The sequence below is a fragment of the Bombina bombina genome, chromosome 2 (genome assembly GCF_027579735.1).
Source record: "Bombina bombina isolate aBomBom1 chromosome 2, aBomBom1.pri, whole genome shotgun sequence".
Classification (NCBI taxonomy): Eukaryota; Metazoa; Chordata; class Amphibia; order Anura; family Bombinatoridae; genus Bombina; species Bombina bombina.
The window spans coordinates 1,243,195,766-1,243,212,842 of record NC_069500.1 but is presented as its reverse complement, the minus strand read 5'-3'; the positions used below and the strand labels follow the sequence as shown (position 1 = coordinate 1,243,212,842).

The following is a 17,077-nucleotide window of genomic DNA, read 5'->3' as shown; positions in this document are numbered from 1 at the left end:
TAGCAGAAGAAATTGCAACCAAAAACAAAACTTTCCAAGATAATAACTTAATATCAACGGAATGTAAGGGTTCAAACGGAACCCCCTGAAGAACTGAAAGAACTAGGTTGAGACTCCAAGGAGGAGTCAAAATTTTGTAAACAGGCTTGATTCTAACCAGAGCCTGAACAAAGGCTAGAACATCTGGCACAGCTGCCAGCTTTTTGTGAAGTAACACAGACAAGGCAGAAATCTGTCCCATCAAGGAACTTGCAGATAATCCTTTTTCCAATCCTTCTCGAAGGAAGGATAGACTCTTAGGAATCTTAACCTTGTCCCAAGGGAATCCTGCAGATTCACACCAACAGATATACCAAATTATGTGGTAATTTTTCTGGTTACAGGCTTTCAGGCCTGAACAAGAGTATTAATAACAGAATCTGAGAACCCTCGCTTTGATAAGATCAAGCGTTCAATCTCCAAGCAGTCAGCTGGAGTGGGTCGAACGGACCTAGAACAAGAAGGTCTCGTCTCAAAGGTAGCTTCCATGGTGGAGCCGATGACATATTCACCAGATCTGCATACCAAGTCCTGCGTGGCCACGCAGGAGCTATCAAAATCACCGACGCCCTCTCCTGATTGATCCTGGCTACCAGCCTGGGGATGAGAGGAAACGGCGGGAACACATAAGCTAGTTTGAAGGTCCAAGGCGCTACTAGTGCATCCACTAGAGCCGCCTTGGGATCCCTGGATCTGTACCCGTAGTAAGGAACTCTGAAGTTCTGACGAGAGGCCATCAGATCCATGTCTGGAATGCCCCACGGTTGAGTGACTTGGGCAAAGATTTCCGGATGGAGTTCCCACTCCCCCGGATGCAATGTCTGACGACTCAGAAAATCCGCTTCCCAATTTTCCACTCCTGGGATGTGGATAGCAGACAGGTGGCAGGAGTGAGACTCCGCCCATAGAATGATTTTGGTCACTTCTTCCATCGCTAGGGAACTCCTTGTTCCCCCCTGATGGTTGATGTATGAACTTGGCCCTCGCTAGCTGAGGCCAAGCTTTGAGAGCATTGAATATCGCTCTCAGTTCCAGAATATTTATCGGTAGAAGAGATTCTACCCGAGACCAAAGACCCTGAGCTTTCAGGGATCCCCAGACCGCGCCCCAGCCCATCAGACTGGCGTCGGTCGTGACAATGACCCACTCTGGTCTGCGGAAGGTCATCCCTTGTGACAGGTTGTCCAGGGACAGCCACCAACGGAATGAGTCTCTGGTCCTCTGATTTACTTGTATCTTCGGAGACAAGTCTGAATAGTCCCCATTCCACTGACTGAGCATGAACAGTTGTAATGGTCTTAGATGAATGCGCACAAAAACATAATTTATGCTTACCTGATAAATTCCTTTCTTCTGTTGTGTGATCAGTCCACGGGTCATCATTACTTCTGGGATATAACTCCTCCCCAACAGGAAATGCAAGAGGATTCACCCAGCAGAGCTGATATAGCTCCTCCCCTCTACGTCAGTCCCAGTCATTCGACCAAGAATCAACGAGAAAGGAGTAACCAAGGGTGAAGTGGTGACTGGAGTATAATTTAAAAGATATTTACCTGCCTTAAAAACAGGGCGGGCCGTGGACTGATCACACAACAGAAGAAAGGAATTTATCAGGTAAGCATAAATTATGTTTTCTTCTGTTATGTGTGATCAGTCCACGGGTCATCATTACTTCTGGGATACCAATACCAAAGCAAAAGTACACGGATGACGGGAGGGATAGGCAGGCTCTTTATACAGAAGGAACCACTGCCTGAAGAACCTTTCTCCCAAAAATAGCCTCCGAAGAAGCAAAAGTGTCAAATTTGTAAAATTTGGAAAAAGTATGAAGCGAAGACCAAGTTGCAGCCTTGCAAATCTGTTCAACAGAGGCCTCATTCTTAAAGGCCCAAGTGGAAGCCACAGCTCTAGTGGAATGAGCTGTAATTCTTTCAGGAGGCTGCTGTCCAGCAGTCTCATAGGCTAAACGTATTATGTTACGAAGCCAAAAAGAGAGAGAGGTAGCAGAAGCTTTTTGACCTCTCCTCTGTCCAGAATAAACGACAAACAGGGAAGAAGTTTGACGAAACTCTTTAGTTGCCTGCAAGTAGAACTTGAGAGCACGAACTACATCCAGATTGTGTAGAAGACGTTCCTTCTTTGAAGAAGGATTTGGACACAAGGATGGAACAACAATCTCTTGATTGATATTCCTGTTAGTAACTACCTTAGGTAAGAACCCAGGTTTAGTACGCAGAACTACCTTGTCTGAGTGAAAAATCAGATAAGGAGAATCACAATGTAATGCTGATAACTCAGAGACTCTTCGAGCAGAGGAAATAGCCATTAAAAACAGAACTTTCCAAGATAACAATTTTATATCAATGGAATGAAGGGGTTCAAACGGAACACCCTGTAAAACGTTAAGAACTAAGTTTAAACTCCATGGTGGAGCAACAGCTTTAAACACAGGCTTGATCCTAGCTAAAGCCTGACAAAAGGCCTGGACGTCTGGATTTTCTGACAGACGCCTGTGAAACAAGATGGACAGAGCTGAAATCTGTCCCTTTAATGAACTAGCCGATAAACCCTTTTCTAAGCCCTCTTGTAGAAAGGACAAGATCCTAGAGATCCTAACCTTACTCCAGGAGTAACGTTTGGATTCACACCAGTATAGGTATTTACGCCATATTTTATGGTAAATCTTTCTGGTAACAGGCTTCCTGGCCTGTATCAGGGTATCAATAACCGACTCAGAAAAACCACGTTTTGATAAAATCAAGCGTTCAATTTCCAAGCAGTCAGTTTCAGAGAAGTTAGATTTTGATGTTTGAACGGACCCTGTATCAGAAGGTCCTGTCTTAGAGGTAGAGACCAAGGCGGACAGGATGACATGTCCACTAGATCTGCATACCAAGTCCTGCGTGGCCATGCAGGTGCTATTAGAATCACTGATGCACTCTCCTGTTTGATTTTGGCAATCAATCGAGGAAGCAGCGGGAAGGGTGGAAACACATAAGCCATCCTGAAGTTCCAAGGTGCTGTCAAAGCATCTATCAGAACCGCTCCCGGATCCCTGGATCTGGACCCGTAGTGAGGAAGTTTGGCGTTCTGGCGAGACGCCATGAGATCTATCTCTGGTTTGCCCCAACGTCGAAGTATTTGGGCAAAGACCTCCGGATGAAGTTCCCACTCCCCCGGATGAAAAGTCTGGCGACTCAAGAAATCCGCCTCCCAGTTCTCCACTCCCGGGATGTGGATTGCTGACAGGTGGCAAGAGTGAGACTCTGCCCATCGAATTATCTTTGATACTTCCATCATTGCTAGGGAGCTTTTTGTCCCTCCCTGATGGTTGATGTAAGCTACAGTCGTAATATTGTCCGACTGAAACCTGATGAACCCCCGAGTTGTTAATTGGGGCCAAGCCAGAAGGGCATTGAGAACTGCTCTCAATTCCAGAATGTTTATTGGAAGGAGACTCTCCTCCTGATTCCATAATCCCTGAGCCTTCAGAGAATTCCAGACAGCGCCCCAACCTAGTAGGCTGGCGTCTGTTGTTACAATTGTCCAGTCTGGCCTGCTGAATGGCATCCCCCTGGACAGGTGTGGCCGATGAAGCCACCATAGAAGAGAATTTCTGGTCTCTTGATTCAGATTCAGAGTAGGGGACAAATCTGAGTAATCCCCATTCCACTGACTTAGCATGCATAATTGCAGCGGTCTGAGGTGTAGGCGTGCAAAAGGTACTATGTCCATTGCCGCTACCATTAAGCCGATCACCTCCATGCATTGAGCTACTGACGGGTGTTGAGTGGAATGAAGGACACGGCATGCATCTTGAATTTTTGTTAACCTGTCCTCTGTCAGGTAAATCTTCATTTCTACAGAATCTATAAGAGTCCCCAAGAATGGAACTCTTGTGAGAGGAAAAAGAGAACTCTTCTTTTCGTTCACTTTCCATCCATGCGACCTTAGAAATGCCAGAACTAACTCTGTATGAGACTTGGCAGTTTGAAAGCTTGAAGCCTGTATTAGAATGTCGTCTAGATACGGAGCTACCGAAATCCCTCGCGGTCTTAGTACCGCCAGGAGGGCACCTAGAATCTTTGTGAAGATTCTTGGGGCCGTAGCCAATCCGAATGGAAGAGCTACAAACTGGTAGTGCCTGTCTAGGAAGGCAAACCGTAGATACCGGTGATGATCTTTGTGGATCGGTATGTGAAGGTAAGCATCTTTTAAATCCACTGTGGTCATGTACTGACCCTTTTGGATCATGGGCAAGATTGTCCGAATAGTTTCCATTTTGAACGATGGAACTCTTAGGAATTTGTTTAGAATCTTTAAATCTAAGATTGGTCTGAAGGTTCCCTCTTTTTTGGGAACCACAAACAGGTTTGAGTAGAACCCTTGTCCTTGTTCCGACCGCGGAACCGGATGGATCACTCCCATTAATAACAGATCTTGTACACAGCGTAGAAACGCTTCTTTCTTTATCTGGTTTGTTGACAATCTTGACAGATGAAATCTCCCTCTTGGGGGAGATAATTTGAAGTCTAGAAGGTATCCCTGAGATATGATCTCTAGCGCCCAGGGATCCTGAACATCTCTTACCCAGGCCTGGGCGAAGAGAGAAAGTCTGCCCCCCACTAGATCCGGTCCCGGATCGGGGGCTCTCGGTTCATGCTGTCTTTGGGGCAGCAGCAGGTTTCCTGGCCTGTTTGCCCTTGTTCCAGGACTGGTTGGGCTTCCAGCCTTGCCTGTAACGAGCAACAGCTCCTTCCTGTTTTGGTGCAGTGGAGGTTGATGCTGCTCCTGTTTTGAAATTCCGAAAGGGACGAAAATTAGCCTGTCTAGCCTTAGCTTTGGCTTTGTCTTGAGGTAGGGCGTGGCCCTTACCTCCTGTAATGTCAGCGATAATTTCTTTCAAACCGGGCCCAAATAAGGACTGCCCCTTGAAAGGTATATTAAGTAATTTGGACTTAGAAGTAACATCAGCTGACCAGGATTTTAGCCACAGTGCCCTACGTGCCTGTATGGCGAATCCTGAGTTCTTAGCCGTAAGTTTGGTTAAATGTACTACGGCCTCCGAAATGAATGAATTAGCTAGTTTAAGGACTCTAAGCCTGTCCATAATGTCGTCTAGCGTATATGAACTAAGGTTCTCTTCCAGAGACTCAATCCAAAATGCTGCCGCAGCCGTAATCGGCGCGATACATGCAAGGGGTTGCAAAATAAAACCTTGTTGAACAAACATTTTCTTAAGGTAACCCTCCAATTTTTTATCCATTGGATCTGAAAATGCACAGCTATCCTCCACCGGGATAGTGGTACGCTTAGCTAGAGTAGAAACTGCTCCCTCCACCTTAGGGACCGTTTGCCATAAGTCCCGAGTGGTGTCGTCTATTGGAAACATTTTTCTAAATATTGGAGGGGGTGAGAACGGCACACCGGGTCTATCCCACTCCTTAGTAACAATTTCAGTTAATCTCTTAGGTATAGGAAAAACGTCAGTACTCGCCGGTACCGCAAAGTATTTATCCAACCTACATAGTTTCTCTGGTATTGCAACGGTGTTACAATCATTGAGAGCTGCTAAGACCTCCCCTAGTAATACACGGAGGTTCTCCAATTTAAATTTAAAATTTGAAATATCTGAATCCAATCTGTTTGGATCAGAACCGTCACCCACAGAATGAAGCTCTCCGTCCTCATGCTCTGCAAGCTGTGACGCAGTATCAGACATGGCCCTAGTATTGTCAGCGCACTCTGTTCTCACCCCAGAGTGATCACGCTTGCCTCTTAGCTCAGGTAATTTAGACAAAACTTCAGTCATAACAGTAGCCATATCTTGTAATGTTATCTGTAATGGCCGCCCAGATGTACTAGGCGCCATAATATCACGCACCTCCCGGGCGGGAGATGCAGGTACTGCCGCGTGAGGCGAGTTAGTCGGCATAACTCTCCCCTCGCAGATTGGTGAAATTTGTTCACATTGTACAGATTGACTTTTATTTAAAGTAGCATCAATACAGTTAGTACATAAATTTCTATTGGGCTCCACCTTGGCATTGGAACAAATGACACAGATATCCTCTGAGTCAGACATGTTTAACACACTAGCAATAACTTGCAACCTGGTTATAGTCTTTTTTAGCAAAAACGTACTGTGCCTCAAAGAGGTACTTAAACGATTAAAGATTAAATGACAGTTGAGATAATATACTGAGAACAGTTATAGCATCAACTTTAAAACAACACAACTTTTAGCAAAGGTTTTGTTCCCATTAGTAAGATAACATAACTAAATTTGACATAAAAATTACTGAGTAACGTCTTTATCCACAGTCAATATAAAAAATTCTCACAGCTCTGCTGAGAGAATGTACCTCCCTTCAAGAAGTTTGAAGACCCCTGAGATCTGTCAGAGATGAACCGGATCATGCAGGAAAAATAATAGCTGACTGGAAATTGTTGATGCGTAGCAAAGAGCGCCAAAAACGGCCCCTCCCTCTCACACACAGCAGTGAAGAGAAACGAAACTGTCACAATTCAAAACAAACTACTGCCAAGTGGAAAATAAAGCCCAAACATTTATTTACTCAGTACCTCAGCAGTGTAAACGATTCTACATTCCAGCAAAAACGTTTAACATGATATAATACTTATTAAAAAGATTAATGACCTTTAACAAAGTAGTTCCGGTGAAGTACCATTCCCAGAATACTGAAGTGTATACATACATGTCATTATAACGGTATAGCAGGATTTTCTCATCAATTCCATTCAGATAATAAAAACTGCTACATACCTCAATGCAGATTCATCTGCCCCTGTCCCCTGATCTGAAGCTTTTACCTCCCTCAGATGGCCGAGAACAGCAATATGATCTTAACTACTCCGGTTAAAATCATAGCAAAAACTCTGGTAGATTCTTCCTCAAAGTCTGCCAGAGAAGTAATAACACGCTCCGGTGCTATTATAAAATAACAAACTTTTGATTGAAGTCATAAAAACTAAGTATAATCACCATAGTCCTCTCACACATCCTATCTAGTCGTTGGGTGCAAGAGAATGACTGGGACTGACGTAGAGGGGAGGAGCTATATCAGCTCTGCTGGGTGAATCCTCTTGCATTTCCTGTTGGGGAGGAGTTATATCCCAGAAGTAATGATGACCCGTGGACTGATCACACATAACAGAAGAAAGGAACTATGTCCATTGCCGCTACCATCAAACCTATCACTTCCATGCACTGCGCTATGGAAGGAAGAGGAACGGAATGAAGTATCCGACAAGAGTCTAGAAGTTTTGTTTTTCTGGCTTCTGTCAGAAAAATCCTCATTTCTAAGGAGTCTATTATAGTTCCCAAGAAGGGAACCCTCGTTGACGGAGATAGAGAACTCTTTTCCACGTTCACTTTCCATCCGTGAGATCTGAGAAAGGCCAGGACAATGTCCGTGTGAGCCTTTACTTGAGGAAGGGACGACGCTCGAATCAGAATGTCGTCCAAGTAAGGTACTACAGCAATGCCCCTTGGTCTTAGCACCGCCAGAAGGGACCCTAGTACCTATGAGAAAATCCTAGGAGCAGTGGCTAATCCGAAAGAAAACGCCACGAACTGGAAATGCTTGTCCAGGAATTCAAACCTTAGGAACCGATGATGTTCCTTGTGGATAGGAATATGTAGATACGCATCCTTGAAATCCACCTTGGTCATGAATTGACCTTCCTGGATGGAAGGAAGAAGTGTTCGAATGGTTTCCATCTTGAACGATGGAACCTTGAGAAACTTGTTCAAGATCTTGAGATCTAAGATTGGTCTGAACGTTCCCTCTTTTTTGGGAACTATGAACAGATTGGAGTAGAACCCCATCCCTTGTTCTCCTAATGGAACAGGATGAATCACTCCCATTTTTAGCAGGTCTTCTACCCAATGTAAGAATGCCTGTCTTCTTATGTGGTCTGAAGACAACTGAGACCTGTGGAACCTCCCCCTTGGAGGAAGCCCCTTGAACTCCAGAGAATAACCTTGGGAGACTATTTCTAGCGCCCAAGGATCCAGAACATCTCTTGCCCCAGCCTGAGCGAAGAGAGAGAGTCTGCCCCCCACCAGATCCGGTCCCGGATCGGGGGCCCGCATTTCATGCTGTCTTGGTAGCAGTGGCAGGTTTCCTGGCCTGCTTTCCTTTGTTCCAGCCTTGCATAGGACTCCAGGCTGGATTGGCTTGAGAAGTATTACCTTCCTGCTTAGAGGACGTAGCCCTTGGGGCTGATCCGTTTCTGCGAAAGGGACGAAACTTAGGTTTATTTTTGGTCTTGAAAAGACCTATCCTGAGGAAGGGCGTGGCCCTTGCCCCCAGTGATATCAGAGATAATCTCTTTCAAGTCAGGGCCAAAGAGTGTTTTCCCCTTGAAAGGAATGTCAAGCAATTTGTTCTTGGAAGACGCATCCGCTGCCCAAGATTTTAACCAAAGCGCTCTGCGCCACAATAGCAAACCCAGAATTTTTTCGCCGCTAACCTAGCCAATTGCAAGGTGGCGTCTAGGGTGAAAGAATTAGCCAATTTAAGAGCACGAATTCTGTCCATAATCTCCTCATAAGAAGAAGAATTACTAATAATCGCCTTTCCTAGCTCATCAAACTAGAAACACGCGGCTGCAGTGACAGGGACAATGCATGCAATTGGTTGTAGAAGGGAACCTTGCTGAACAAACATCTTTAGCAGACCTTCTAATTTTTTATCCATAGGATCTTGGAAAGCACAACTATCTTCTATGGGTATAGTGGCGCGCTTGTGTAGAGTAGAAACCGCCCCCTCGACCTTGGGGACTGTCTGCCATCAGTCCTTTCTGGGGTCGACTATAGGAAAACAATTTTATAAATATGGGGGGAGGTACTAAAGGTATACCGGGCCTGTCCCATTCTTTACTAACAATGTACGCCACCCGCTTGGATATAGGAAAAGCTTCGGGGGGCCCCGGGGCCTCTAAGAACTTTTCCATTTTACATAGTGGTTCTGGAATGACCAGATAATCACAATCATCCAAATTGGATAACACCTCCTTAAGCAGAGCGCGGAGATGTTCCAACTTAAATTTAAAAGTAATCACATCAGGTTCAGCTTGTTGAGAAATGTTTCCTGAATCTGAAATTTCTCCCTCAGACAAAACCTCCCTGGCCCCCTCAGACTGGTGTAGGGGCCCTTCAGAAACCATATCATCAGCGTTCTCATGCTCTACAGAATTTTCTAAAACAGAGCAGTCGCGCTTTCACTGATAAGTGGGCATATTGGCTAAAATGTTTTTGATAGAATTATCCATTACAGCCGTTAAATGTTGCATAGTAAGGAGTATTGGCGCACTAGATGTACTAGGGGCCTCCTGTATGGGCAAGACTGGTGTAGACGAAGGAGGGGATGATGCAGTACCATGCTTACTCCCCTCACTTGAGGAATCATCTTGGGCATCATTTTTACTAAATTTTTTTATGACATAAAATACATATAGTTAAATGAGAAGGAACCTTGGTTTCCCCACAGTCAGAACACAATCTATCTGGTAGTTCAGACATGTTAAACAGGCATAAACTTGATAACAAAGCACAAAAAACGTTTTAAAATAAAACCGTTACTGTCACTTTAAATTTTAAACTAAACACACTTTATTACTGCAATTGCGAAAAAGTATGAAGGAATTGTTCAAAATTCACCAAAATTTCACCACAGTGTCTTAAAGCCTTAAAAGTATTGCACACCAAATTTGGAAGCTTTAACCCTTAAAATAACGGAACCGGAGCCGTTTTTATATTTAACCCCTTTACAGTCCCTGGAATCTGCTTTGCTGAGACCCAACCACGCCCAAAGGGGAATACGATACCAAATGATGCCTTCAGAAAGACTTTTCTATGTATCAGAGCTCCACACACATGCAGCTGCATGCCATGCTGTCCTCAAAAACAAGTGCGCCATACCGGCGCGAAAATGAGGCTCTGACTATGATTAGGGAAAGCCCCTAAAGAATAAGGTGTCAAAAACAGTGCCTGCCGATATAATCATATCAAAATACCCAGAATAAATGATTCCTCAAGGCTAAATATGTGTTAATAATGAATCGATTTAGCCCAGAAAAAGTCTACAGTCTTAATAAGCCCTTGTGAAGCCCTTATTTACTATCTTAATAAACATGGCTTACCGGATCCCATAGGGAAAATGACAGCTTCCAGCATTACATCGTCTTGTTAGAATGTGTCATACCTCAAGCAGTAAGAGACTGCACACTGTTCCCCCAACTGAAGTTAATTGCTCTCAACAGTCCTGTGTGGAACAGCCATGGATTTTAGTTACGGTGCTAAAATCATTTTCCTCATACAAACAGAAATCTTCATCTCTTTTCTGTTTCTGAGTAAATAGTACATACCAGCACTATTTTAAAATAACAAACTCTTGATTGAATAATAAAAACTACAGTTAAACACTAAAAAACTCTAAGCCATCTCCGTGGAGATGTTGCCTGTACAACGGCAAAGAGAATGACTGGGGTAGGCGGAGCCTAGGAGGGATCATGTGACCAGCTTTGCTGGGCTCTTTGCCATTTCCTGTTGGGGAGGAGAATATCCCACAAGTAAGGATGACGCCGTGGACCGGACACACCTATGTTGGAGAAAAGGAGAAACTAAAAGGTGCAGAGGTGACTGAAGTTTTAAATAAAAAAAAAATAATATAATCTGTCTTAAATTGACAGGGCGGGCCGTGGACTCGTCGTATCATAGAAGAAATCAATTTATCAGGTAAGCATAAATATAATTTTCTTCTATAAGATACGACGAGTCCACAGTTCATCCTTTACTTGTGGGATACAATACCAAAGCTACAGGACACGGATGAACGGGAGGGACAAGACAAATGCCTAAACAGAAGGCACCACTGCTTGAAGAACTTTTCTCCCAAAAATAGCCTCCGAAGAAGCAAAAGTATAAAATTTGGAAAATTTGGAAAAGGTATGAAGTGAAGACCAAGTCGCAGCCTTACAAATCTGTTCAACAGAAGCATCATTTTTAAAAGCCCATGTGGAAGCCACCGCTCTAGTACAGTGAGCTGTAATTCTTTCAGGAGGCTGCTGTCCAGCAGTCTCGTATGCCAAATGGATGATGCTTTTCAGCCAAAAAGAAAGAGAGGTAGCCGTAGCTTTTTGACCTCTACGTTTTCCAGAATAGACAACAAACAGAGAAGATGTTTGACGGAAATCTTTGGTCGATTGCAAGTAAAACTTCAAAGCACGAACCACGTCCAAGTTGTGCAACAGACGCTCCTTCTTAGAGGAAGGATTAGGACACAAGGAAGGAACAACAATTTCCTGATTAATATTCTTATTAGTAACAACCTTAGGAAGGAATACAGGTTTGGTAAGCAAAACCACCTTATCAGAATGGAAAACAAGATAAGGCGAGTCGCATTGCAATGCAGATAGTTCAGAAACTCTTCGTGCCAAAGAGATAGCAACTAAAAACAGAACTTTCCAAGATAGAAGCTTAATATCTATGGAATGCATAGGTTCAAACGGAACCCCTTGAAGAACTTTAAGAACTAAATTTAAACTCCATGGCGGAGCAACAGGTTTAAACACAGGCTTGATTCTAACTAAAGCCTGACAAAACGACTGAACGTCTGGAACATCTGCCAGACGCTTGTGCAGTAAAATTGATAAAGCAGATATCTGTCCCTTTAGGGAACTAGCTGATAGCCCCTTCTCCAATCCTTCTTGGAGAAAGGACAAAATCCTAGGAATCCTGATCTTACTCTATGAGTAGCCTTTGGAATCGCACCAATAAAGATATTTACGCCATATCTTATGATAAATTTTCCTAGTGACAGGCTTTCAAGCCTGAATCAAGGTATCTATGACAGACTCAGAGAATCCCCGCTTGGATAAAATCAAGCGTTCAATCTCCAGGCAGTCAGCCGCAGAGAAACTAGATTTGGATGCTGGAACGGACCTTGAATGAGAAGGTCCTGTCTCAGTGGCAGTGTCCACGGTGGTAGAGATGACATGTCCACCAGGTCTGCATACCAAGTCCTGCGTGGCCACGCAGGTGCTATCAAAATCACTGAAGCTCTCTCCTGTTTGATTCAGGCAATCAGACGAGGAAGGAGAGGAAATGGTGGAAACACATAAGCCAGGTTGAACGACCAAGGTACTGCTAGACCATCTATCAGTACTGCTTGAGGATCCCGTGATCTGGACCCGTAACAAGGAAGTTTGTCATTCTGACGAGATGCCATCAGATCCAATTCTTGTGTGCCCCATTGAAGAATCAATTGTGCAAACACCTCCGGATGGAGTTCCCACTCCCCCGGATGAAAAGTCTGACGACTTAGAAAATCCGCTTCCCAGTTTTCCACTCCTGGGATCTAGATTGCTGATAGATGGCAAGAGTGAGTCTCTGCCCATCGAATTATTTTGGAAACCTCTATCATCGCTAGTGAACTCTTTGTTCCCCCCTGATGATTGATATATGCTACAGTCGTAATATTGTCCGACTGGAATCTTATGAATCTGGCCGAAGCCAGCTGAGGCCACGCCTGAAGCGCGTTGAATATCGCTCTCAGTTCTAGAATATTTATCGGGAGGAGAGCCTCCTCCTGAGTCCACACACCCTGTGCTTTCATGGAATTCCAGACCGCACCCTAGCCCAATAGGCTGGCGTCCGTCATCACTATGACCCATGCTGGCCTGCGGAAACACATTCCCTGGGACAGATGATCCTTAGACAACCACCAAAGAAGAGAGTCTCTGGTCTCTTGATCCAGATTTATCTGAGGAGATAAATTTGCATAATCCCCATTCCACTGCTTGAGCATGCATAGTTGCAGTGGTCTGAGATGCAAGCGAGCAAACAGAACTATTTCCATTGCCGCTACCATTAGTCCAATTACCTCCATACACTGAGCCACTGACAGCCGAGGAATGGAATGAAGAGCTCGGCAGGTGGTTAAAATCCTTGATTTCCTGACCTCCGTCAGAAAAATTTTCATGTTTACTGAATCTATCAGAGTTCCCAGGAATGGAACTCTTGTGAGGGGGATAAGTGAACTCTTTTTTACGTTCACCTTCCACCCGTGAGATCTTAGAAAAGCCAACAAGATGTCCGTGTGAGATTTGGCTAGTTGGTAAGTTGATGCCTGAATTAAGATATCGTCCAGATAAGGCGCCACGGCTATGCCCCGTGGCCTTAGAACCGCCAGAAGGGACCCTAGCACTTTTGTGAAATTTCTGGGAGCTGTGGCCAACCCGAAGGGAAGAGCCACAAACTGGTAATGCTTGTCCAGGAAGGCGAACCTGAGGAACTGGTGATGATCTTTGTGGATAGGAATGTGAAGATACGCATCCTTTAAATCCACGGTGGTCATATATTGACCCTCCTGGATCATTGGTAAAATAGTCTCTCTTTTTGTCTTGTTTACAGACAATCGAGAAAGATGAAATCTCCCCCTTGGAGGAGAGTCTTTGATGTCTAGAAGATACCCCTGGGTCACGATTTCTAAAGCCAGGAGTCCTGAACGTCTCTTGTCCAAGCCTGAGCAAAGAGAGAAAGTCTGCCCCCTACTAGATCCGGTCCCGGATCGGGGACTGCCCTTTCATGCTGTCTTGGTGACAGCAGCGGGCTTTTTGGCCTGTTTACCCTTATTCCAAGTCTGGTTAGGTCTCCAGACTGACTTGGATTGAGCAAAATTCCCCTCCTGCTTTGCAGTAGGGGAGGAGGTAGAGGGACCACTTTTGAAGTTTCGAAAAGAACAAAAATTATTTTGTTTGGTCCTCATCTTATTTGTCTTATCCTGAGGAAGGGCATGGCCTTTTCCTCCAGTGATGTCTGAAATGATCTCTTTCAGTTCAGGCCCGAATAGGGTCTTTCCCTTGAAAGGAATGGCTAAAAGCTTAGATTTTGATGACACGTCAGCAGACCAGGACTTAAGCCATAACGCTCTACGCGCTAAAATGGCAAAACCTAAATTCTTTGCTGCTAATTTAGCCAGTTGAAAAGCGGAATCTGTAATGAAAGAATTAGCTAGCTTGAGAGCCCTAATTCTATCCAGAATATCATCTAATGGGGTCTCAACCTTAAGAGCCTCCTCTAGAGCCTCGAACCAACAAGCAGCTGCAGTAGTTACAGGAACAATGCACGCTATAGGTTGCAGAAGAAAATCCTGATAAATAAATATTTTCTTTAGAAGACCCTCTAATTTTTTATCCATAGGATCTTTGAAAGCACAACTGTCCTCAATAGTTATAGTTGTACGCTTAGCCAGGGTAGAAATAGCTCCCTCCACCTTAGGGACCGTCTGCCACGAATCCCGAATGTTGTCTGATATGGAATTACAATAGGGTCACAATCATCCAGAGTCGCTTAAACCTCCCTGAGCAACAAACGGAGGTGTTCTAGCTTAAATTTAAAAGCCGTCATATCTGAGTCTGTTTGAGGGAACATCTTTCCTGAATCAGAAAGCTCTCCCTCAGACAGCAATTCCCTCACCCCCAACTCAGAACATTGTGAGGGTACATCGGAGATGGTACATTGGAGATGGCTAATAAAGCGTCAGAGGGCTCAGCATTTACTCTCACACCGGACCTACTGCGCTTCCCCTGTAACCCAGGCAGTTTAGATAAAACCTCAGTGAGGGTAGTAGACATAACTGCGGCCATATCTTGCAGGGTGAAAGAATTAGACGCACTAGTACTTGGCGTTGCTTGTGCGGACGGTAATGGTTGTGACACTTGGGGAGAATTAGATGGCATAACCTGATTCTCTTCTGACTGAGAATCATCCTGCGACATACTTTTATCAGCTAAAATATGTTCTTTGCAATTTATTGCCCTTTCAGTGCATGAGGGACACATTTTAAGTGGGGGTTCCACAATGGCTTCTAAACACATTGAACATTGGCTTTCCTCAATGTCAGACATGTTAAACAGGCTAGTAATGACCACAAACAGGCTTGAAAACACTTTATTTAGTGAAAAAATAACAATCTTAAAAAACGGTACTGCGCCTTTAAGAGAAAAAAAGCATACACGTTTTGCAAAACTGCTTTAAAACAATAAAATCGTTTCAATTTTATGATATAAGCATTCAAACTATGCAGCTAAGTTTGCCCTACAAGGAAAGGAACACAACCCTTACTGGAAAAAACGGATAATTAATAAAAGTTTAAATCAGGAAAAAACACCCCCTGCACCTCGCCACAGCCCTGCTGTGGCGCCTAACTGCCCTCAGGGGTCTGTAAAACAGGGTTAAAGCTTCGATTTGGCCGAATACTCTCACAAGGGCCCACCGGAGTTGGAGCTTGCTGCTTGCTTGTCAAATGCAACTGAGGCGTGAAAATAGGCCCCGCCCATCTCACTCGATGTCTCTCAGCCCAAATGATCCGCACCAGAGTGGTCTCAAACTAGCCATGTGGGTTCCTAAACCCAAAAAGAATCCAAGTGTACCCTCTCATTTAAGCATAAAAAACGTTCCTTCCTAAAAACGTTATCAGCACTCCCAGTTAAATAAACGTTTGCCCACAAACATTCAAACTCGGTGTCAACCATTTTTTCTTAGCCCATATATGCAAGCTTAGTAATACCCCTCTATATCTTTTAGGATTACTGCTTACCCTTTCCCTCATGGGGATACTGTCAGCCAATTCTGAAATACCACAGTCTCTCCAGAAAAAAATGACTGAACATACCTCACTGCTTATAGCATGAAAAACGTTCCTCACACTGAAGTTTCTTAAGTACTCCTCAGCCATTCTGTGGGAACTGCTCTGGATCTTAGTGACAAATGCTAAGATCATCAGCCTCCAGGCAGAAGTCTTCATCCATCTGCTGCCTGAGGGAAAATAGTACACACCGGTACCATTTAAAATAAAAAACTCTTGCTTGAAGAAAATAAAAACTAACATTTTATCACCTCTTTCACTTTACCCTTCCTAGTACTTAGAGTAGGCAAAGAGAATGACTGGGGGGTGGAGTCAAGGGAGGAGCTATATAGACAGCTCTGCTGTGGTGCTCTTTGCCACTTCCTGTTAGCAGAAGGATAATATCCCACAAGTAAAGGATGAATCCGTGGACTCGTCGTATCTTATAAAAGAAATTGTGTTTTTTGCTTTTAGCGTATTTTTAGCATTTTTTTTTTAAAAGAAGATTTAGTAGCCACAACTTTCTAGTTTTATTTCCGATATAACTTCTCGCTGTTCTGAACGTGTTATACTTATAATATTGCGACCACATTGTGATATAAGTGTTAATAATATAGAAAATGTTTGTTACAGTGTGGTAGCACTATTATAATATTGCAACCGCACTGTAACAAACATGTTCAATATAATTAACAAGTTTACTACAGTGTGTTCGCAATATTATTCAGTGAAAACCTATATCGAAAATAAGGAGATAAAACTAGAAATTCCGGCTACTGTATTATAATATTATAATATATTAAAGTCATGAACACAAAACCTGCATCCTAAAAAAAGACAAAAAACAAAAAACACGATTTTTAAAAACTCAACAATATTTTAATCCTTATTATAGCATTATACAATAAAATACATATAAATAAAACATTGCATATGCATGTATAATATACCCACATTCCCACAGCTCCTATAGGTTTAATAGTACGTGTTTTTCTTTTTATTAACAAAGGAGATTGCAGACATAAGGAATATATAGGCGTTCCTTGGAAGTTTGATGGGCGTTTCATTGGAACTTGTATTTTAATGGGGAAACATCGTTGTGAGTGTCTAATATTCAAAGCACTTTCCTCCATCTTGGAAGCACCCTGTCAGCCATATCAGTCTTGCCAGCTTTTAAGTGGTGAGAATTTCCATTGTGAGAAATCTAGTGAATTTACAGTGAAACTTAATTTGCATATGCATAATATGAAGTGTTACAACGCCGAAACCATTATTTGTTTTAGCAGCATTTGTTGTGTAAACATGCTTTGAATACAGGCCCCCTCCCCATGTGGGCAGACTTTTGCTGAAGCTGCAACCCCTATTATTTCCTATGCGAGGCA

At 43.6% G+C, this 17,077-nt stretch overlaps 1 protein-coding gene across 9 annotated transcripts in view; it reads right to left on the bottom strand.

Moving 5' to 3' along the window:
- Window positions 1–17,077, bottom strand: part of APBB2 (amyloid beta precursor protein binding family B member 2) — a 919,850-nt gene that overhangs the window by 44,614 nt on the left and 858,159 nt on the right. The window lies entirely within an intron of this gene.